The following is a 7,500-nucleotide window of genomic DNA, read 5'->3' on the forward strand; positions in this document are numbered from 1 at the left end:
TTCTCAGTTCTCTGCCTGTATCACCCTGTAAACACATATATGCTGTCATGTCCTTTTGAACCGGCGGCAATATCGTACTCTTGTATATCTGATTTAAACTGGAGAGAACCGCTGTGACTCATGAATAGACTCACTCTGTGTGACTCACAAACAGACTGTCTGTGTAACTCATGAACAGATTCACAACCTGTGAGACTCACAAACAGACTCACTACCTGTGTGCCTCGCAAACAGACTCACTACCTGTGTGCCTCGCGAACAGACTAAATATCTGTGGCCTGATTTAAAGACATGGTTTATCCTTTTTTTTAGTCATTCATTAATGAATTGTTTTGTCAGTTCATATTCTTGTTGTGAGCCGATCTATATAAATGAGATATATGTATAGAAATGACACTCTTAATTAACTGGACAGGAAACAACTATACCAAATACTCTGAAGCGTTTTAGCATTTACCACATTATAGGAGAAAAACACAGCCACGTTTCCAGAGCGACCGAGTGACGTTTCCAGTGGAGATGGGTGGTCGGTGGGGACAAGGATCTGCAGGCATTGTGGGACATTTGCCATCATTCTGGGGTTTCTGTTCAGACGTGGAGAAGGAGATTTTACAGCGGCTGCGTGACACAGGCACACATGTGGATGGCTACAACCGCTCATATTTGACTCCAGTTCTTACACAAGGATTTTCATGAGTCTCACTACTAACAGGAAGTCAGGGCAGGATAAACTTGGTACAGAATGATGATGTCATCTGCAGAGGGAGGGGCTCTGACACCGGTCAGATGGCCGCTTTCCTGTTCTTCATCTCTTTCCTGTAGCTTTATCCTGGCTGGTGTGGTCTTCACCCGTTGCCTGTGTGTGGTCCAGGATTCAGGCCGTGTAGAGGCTGGAGGGAACAAGCATGATAAGACTGAACGAGGTTTTGAAGATGGCTGGAAGCCATCATACATGTCTTACATGTGCAGTGTTCTTCAGTGTTTTCTGGTGATGCTGATTTAGGTCTTGAAGACTTCTTGAAGAGTCTTTTTGAAAGATCCATTGCCTCAGTCTGAACTGGATCATTTTATATTTTCCAGGCGGTTAAGGCTACGTTTCAGTTAGTCACATTAATGGCCATAGTGGTAAAATTATGTCACTACATTGTTAATTCGGTGCAATTGTTGCATCACTGTGATGCAGCTGTGATGTCATTGTGATTTGCTGGTGTTTGTTCCTGTTTCACCACAGCGAGAGCCCAATATAAAAAGATGTATATCAGTGGCGACGGTCATAGAATGAGTACCTTTACCGTAGAGTTGTGTGTGTATTGCACTGAAGGAATGCTCTTTGCTCTGTGAAAAGCTTGGTTATGTTTCTTCCTCCTTCTCTCCGCTAGAGGCGTTCAGATTCTAGTTCTCCTGACCCTGAAGTAACGGTTTGCATTCGTAAGTGATAATGCACCTTAATGCATACGTCTGGCCATTGGTTTGGGTGTGGAGCACAAGCTAACTCAGACTCTTAGTCACACTTAACACGCAGTATTCCTGGGATGCAGTGTAATTACACAAAGCAGACATAACCTGTTGAGCGTGAAGCGTGTGCTGATGATGCAGTGAAACCTGTAGCCTCTCAGCGTCTGGCTGGCGACGGTTACGAGTGAGAAGTGGTTCTGCGGCAGAGGCAAAGTAACGTTAGACGTCTGTCCAGTTCTGTTACTATTATAGGTGACCTATTTACTCCTAGTCTCTAAGAAAGTACTGTGGAATCTTTCCATTGAAATGGTTGAACACCAAACAGGGGTGAAGAGTGAAAGGTCAGGGTGAAGAGTGAAAGGTGTGCCAGTGAGGGCTGAGCGCTAAACACCTTCGCTCAGGTGAAGCTGGATCATCTTCCAGGACAAGATGGAGGCTGGAGGAGTGTAGCCCAGTCTCACGCCCAGTGACTTCTGGAAAGTCCTCCGGCACGTTGAGCTGCAATAACCAGAATAACTTGCCACTCCCACTTCTCCTCCTGTCACTGCTGTATGAACACCAGAATTCATATAATTATTCATTAAAAACATCTTTTAAGTCCCCACACTCTTGATATGCTGCTGGTATGTCATCCCACACATCAGCAGTACAGGTTGCGTGAGTGAATGCCCACAGCACTTTGAGGTCTCCAGTGGCCGGGTTGTGACACCGTCCCTGGTGTGCAGTGTCTGAGCCTACACACGGGTGCTGTTCTGTGCACAGTGTGCCTGTAACCCACGCCCTGCCCGCCCCAGACCCCACCTCAGAACTTCCGCCTCACCAGTACTGACACGGACTACTGTGTCACTCTCACACTGGGTCTTTATACCAATACAACACAGCCAGTCTCTCCCCCCCCCCGCCCCCAGTACACACACATCCACACACACACACACACAAACTCCAAAATATCGTGTCCACCACCCCGACCGCCACAAACAAGGCTCTGTCCATTCATGGCGTCTCTCCGAGCAGACAGCAGCAGCACAGACACTCACACGGCGGTAAGCAGAATTAGACTACGAGCAAAGGCAGTGGAGAAGTTTCAGTTTTACAGTTTTCTGTTTCTAAATTCATAGAGTTGTGAAACATTCATTTCTAATGAAATCCGGTGTTCAGTGTGTTAGTCAAACCTCGTCATAAATGCATTTGAGCGAAATCATTTTTCTTCACAGCTAATCTAAAGTATTAAAGGAATACTGTATTTAAAATGTGGCTGACAGTGAACGGGAGACAGATCGGTCAACATGAACTCTCCTGACCATTGAAAGACACTTGACTATCCTGCAACTAACACTTATTCCTTTTTAGCCATGTCAGTAACCTTGAATATTTGTTTAACCTGAGCCCCTGTAACAGAGCCAGTATTCAGCCCCACCAACCAGCTCGGCAAAATCCTCCTGCATGTGTCCCTCACGTATGTGTCCCTCACGTATGTGTCCCCAGGTCCCTCACACACAGGCCTCTGAGAGGCGTTTACTGTCACTACATGTGATGTGTACAGCACACGGGGGAAAGGTGCTGTGTGCCAGAGCTTCTGTTTCCGCTACAAGTCGCTCCCATAGCCGCCAGAAATTCTCTCGGTTTGAATCATCACCCGCTCAAGAGCTGCTGTCACACTGCGTCGTCAGTCGCACTGTTCTTTAGCGCAGTCGTCATTTAGAGCATCGCAGCATTCTTGTTTGTTTGCATCTTTGTTTCTTCAGCGTTTTAGAAGACGCTATTTCGTAGTAAAATATTTTGCGGGTTCACAGGTTTTTTCCGAAGCGTCCCAGCTGCACCGGGAGGAAAGCGTGGAGGTTTCTTTGCTTCCTCCTCTTCCTCTTGTTTTGTTATCAGAGTGGCACGTTGTGATTAGGAAACGTTAGCTCTTGAACCCGTCGTCTTGGCCGCCGCAGTTTGCCCTCGCCCTGCGGTCGGTGACTCTGGTGTTTTTGTGCCGAGCGCGCAGGCATTAACTACGTCGGTATCAGCGCTAGCCAGCACTTCCTGTGCGGATACTATGGAAGAGGAAGTCTGCTAATAGCAGCGCACACCCGCTATGCTGGACTCTCGCCCTTTGTCCCCAAACCAATGTCCATCACTGGTTCATTCCTGCCTGAATACCACAGAGGGGCCCCTTATAAGTGTCACTGAGTGCATCAGCTAATACACCTCACTACACACACACACACACACACACAATCAGGTAATTCCCTGTGCTACACAAAATTATACATTCAAATATACGCACACAACAGATTCCATTTGTTGCCCTACGTTACACTACACTACACAAATCACGGCTTGAGATGAATTTTCTTATTTTATGGCAATACCCGAGATTAACCAATTAGAACAATGTCTGTCAAACATCCAGAACTCCGGGTCCAGGTTCATTCTGAGGTGCCGAGCAAGCAACCTTCCTCTGTTCTTAACTCTACCCCAGCCTGTCCAGTTAAAGTAGTTAAACTGGTCTCCAGTATGCAGCACATGAACTCCAACTACAAACACACTCCTCTATATGTACGACTGAAGTCAGTCAGCAAGTTTCTGTATTTGTTCATTTGCAAAAACGAATCACTATTTTAAAATACGTACTTAAGGACTGAGTCCCCTAACCCTGGAGCCCCTAACCCTAGACCCAAACCCTAGCCCTGGAGTCCCAAACGCTAGCCCTGGAGACCCCAACCCTAACCCTGGACAGCTATATGTGTACTTTGTATCATTGTGTGCTCCTCATCATTCTGTGTGTGTCAAAGTCAAATGTATTTATATAGGCTAGTGCTTTTTACAACACATGTCACAAAGCAGCTTTACAAGTGTATGGGTCCAGATCTGTAACGAGCAAGCCAGGGGCGACAGTGGCAAGGAAAACCTCCCTAGGCTGGGATTAGGAAGAAACCTTGGGAGGACCGTATGTGTGTGTGTGTGCACGTGTGTACGTGTGTGTGTGTGTGTGTGTTTGTGTGTGTTTGTGCGCTCTGCTTCATTCTTGTGTGTGCTCTGTGTCATTCTGAGGACATTAATAAAATGCAGAGCTTGCTACGAGGAGCTTTAATCACGTTAAACCGTCCTTTACTGTATTGACTACAAAGCTCTCTACACTGTAGCGTCTCTCTAGCTCCCCTCCTGCCTCTTCTGTCTCCTTCACTCTTCTTATATCTTTTTCCTTCTCTAAGGGCAGATTGATCACGAAGGTCCACCTATATCAAACACTCATATTAAAAACACAATCAATACCAGTACTAGCATGGACAAACAGTAACCAGCTTAACACTGACCTGAACTGCGTAGCGATTCTTGTTAAACTTTTATGTCTGCTGATAGTGTTGGTCACACTGGCAAACAACAGACCCTTTTCTGTTGAGTTTGTGTGGAACAGCAGAGTGAAGCCTCAGCATTATGGATGTTTCTTTGGAAGCTGGTGAGGAGCTACTTCTCCTCGTCCTGCCCGTGTATCTGCACACGGCACAGCGTCCATCAGCACAAGAGCTTTCCATTGCCTTCTAACCCTCAGTACGCTGAGCAGTTGGAGGTCAGTGGATTTGACATGAGCTCTTTTTCCTGGAAGCCAGAGTGAACTGGACTGAGGGTCCCACACTGAGCGCTCTGTGTAGCTCACCTCTCCTCTGGACTCACACGGCCGGGCCTGACGTAACGGCCTGACTCTGTAGCGTCGGTGTGACCAACTACCATGGCAGCACTAGAACCGTGATCAGCTGGGCATTACAGATGCCTAGGGGAGGTGTGTGTGTGTGTGTGTGTGTGTGTGTGTGTGTGTGTGTGTGTGTGTGTGTGTGTGTGTGTGTGTGTGTGTGTGTATGTGTGTGTGTGTGTGTGTGTATGTGTGTGAGTGAGTTTGTGTGTGTGTTTGTGTGTGACTGTGAGTGTGTGTGAGTCTGTATATGTGTGTGTGTGTGTGTGCGTGTGTGTGTGTGTGTGTGTGTGAGAGAGAGAGTATGTATATGTGTGTGTGAGAGTGTATATGTGTGTATATTTGAGTGTGTATGTATATATTTGTGTGTGTGTGTGTGTGTGTGTGAGAGAGAGAGAGAGAGAGAGAGTATGTATATGTGTGTGTGAGAGTGTATATGTGTGTATATTTGAGTGTGTATGTGTATATTTGTGTGTGTGTGTGTGTGAGTATGTATATGTGTGTGTGTGTGTGTGTGTGTGTGTGTGTGTGTGTGTGTGTGTGTGTGTGGAGTGATTTAGATGAGGAGGAACTGGTGTAAGAAGAGGAGAGAGGAAACCCCCTGATATTTACCACTTCCTGCATCTAAACATCAAGTAGTTTAAAAAAGAATCATTAAGCACTTTATTTTAAGAATATTTAAATGACTATGGTTAATGCAGTTCACGGCAAAATCATTCAAAAGAGATATATTTATTATAATCCAAATTTATTTATTATAATCCAAATTTATTTATTATAATCCAAATTTTAGGTTGTTCAAGAAAAACTTTATGATCTGTTATTATCCACCAAGTATTTTGGGATTTCCTTCTGGCCAGCTAAGCTATGCTGCCATGGCAACGTACAGTTGGTTGCCAGGTACTTCAGAAGTGTGGTTGTGATTGTAGGTGCACTGCTGGTGATTGGTGCATCAGAGTGTCGAGTGCCGTCTGCTCACCACCACCACTCTGTTGACTCTTTAAAGGTTGGATGGCAGATATCACCCTGACTGCCTCAGCGCTGAGGTGATCCATCACAGAGCAAACACAGCCAATCAGAACCCCAGTTATGTTGTCCTCTACACGCCTTCCTTCTGTTATGGGCCTTTAGTCCTCTATACACTCTGATTTTTGCTTGTGAACCGTTTAGTACAGGGGCCAGTGTGGGTGGGGTAAGTGTGCTAGGGGCAAATTTGGTTGGGGTAAGTGTTCTAGGGGCCAGTGTGGTTGGGGTAAGTGTGCTAGGGGCCAGTGTGGTTGGGGTAAGTGTGCTAGGGGCCAGTGTGGTTGGAGTAAGTGTGCTAGGGGCCAGTGTGGTTGGGGTAAGTGTGCTAGGGGCCAGTGTGGTTGGGGTAAGTGTGCTAGGGGCCAATGTGGTTGGGGTAAGTGTGCTAGGGGCCAATGTGGTTGGGGTAAGTGTGCTAGGGGCCAGTGTGGTTGGGGTAAGTGTGCTAGGGGCCAGTGTGGTTGGGGTGAGTGTGTTAGGGGCCAGTGTGGTTGGGGTAAGTGTGCTAGGGGCCAGTGATGTTGGGGTAAGTGTGCTGGGGCCAGTGTGGTTGGGGTAAGTGTGTTAGGAGCCAGTGATGATGGGGTAAATGTGCTGGGTGCTGTGTGTTCAACGCTGGTGGTGTGTTCAGATGTTGGTGTGTTCGGGTGTTGGTGTGTTCGGGTGTTGGTGTGTTCAGGTGTTGGTGTGTTCGGGTGTTGGTGTGTTCAGGTGTTGGTGTGTTCAGGTGTCTGTGTTCAGGTGTTGGTGTGTTCGGGTGTTGGTGTGTTCAGATGTTGGTGTGTTCAGGTGTTGGTGTGTTCAGGTGTCTGTGTTCAGGTGTTGGTGTGTTCAGGTGTTGGTGTTCAGGTGTTGGTGTGTTCAGGTGTCTGTGTTCAGGTGTTGGTGTGTTCAGGTGTTGGTGTGTTCAGGTGTCTGTGTTTTCAGGTGTTGGTGTGTTCAGGTGTTGGTGTGTTCAGATGTTGGTGTGTTCAGGTGTTGGTGTGTTCAGGTGTCTGTGTTTTCAGGTGTTGGTGTGTTCAGGTGTTGGTGTGTTCAGGTGTCTGTGTTCAGGTGTTGGTGTGTTCAGGTGTTGGTGTGTTCAGATGTTGGTGTGTTCAGGTGTTGGTGTATTCAGGTGTCGGTGTTCAGGTGTTGGTGTGTTCAGGTGTCTGTGTTCAGGTGTTGGTGTGTTCAGATGTTGGTGTGTTCAGGTGTTGGTGTGTTCAGGTGTCTGTGTTTTCAGGTGTTGGTGTGTTCAGGTGTTGGTGTGTTCAGGTGTCTGTGTTCAGGTGTTGGTGTGTTCAGATGTTGGTGTGTTCAGGTGTTGGTGTATTCAGGTGTCGGTGTTCAGGTGTTGGTGT

General features: G+C 47.0%; 1 protein-coding gene and 1 long non-coding RNA gene across 2 annotated transcripts in view; one reads left to right on the forward strand and one right to left on the reverse strand.

Annotated features, from left to right (window-relative positions):
- LOC143477221 (uncharacterized) overlaps positions 1-2,337 on the reverse strand; it is a 2,662-nt gene extending 325 nt beyond the window's left edge. Inside the window, exons 1-3 of the long non-coding RNA XR_013121522.1 lie at positions 1,847-2,337; positions 962-1,652; positions 1-890 (exon numbers count right to left, since the gene is read on the reverse strand). The exon at positions 1-890 is cut by the window's left edge and continues 325 nt beyond it. This is a non-coding gene — a long non-coding RNA (uncharacterized LOC143477221). The remainder of the gene's footprint in view (positions 891-961; positions 1,653-1,846) is intronic.
- The window catches only part of foxo1a (forkhead box O1 a), a 37,054-nt gene that overhangs the window by 12,282 nt on the left and 17,272 nt on the right, over positions 1-7,500 (forward strand). The window lies entirely within an intron of this gene.

Source organism: Brachyhypopomus gauderio, chromosome 16 (assembly GCF_052324685.1).
Source record: "Brachyhypopomus gauderio isolate BG-103 chromosome 16, BGAUD_0.2, whole genome shotgun sequence".
Classification (NCBI taxonomy): Eukaryota; Metazoa; Chordata; class Actinopteri; order Gymnotiformes; family Hypopomidae; genus Brachyhypopomus; species Brachyhypopomus gauderio.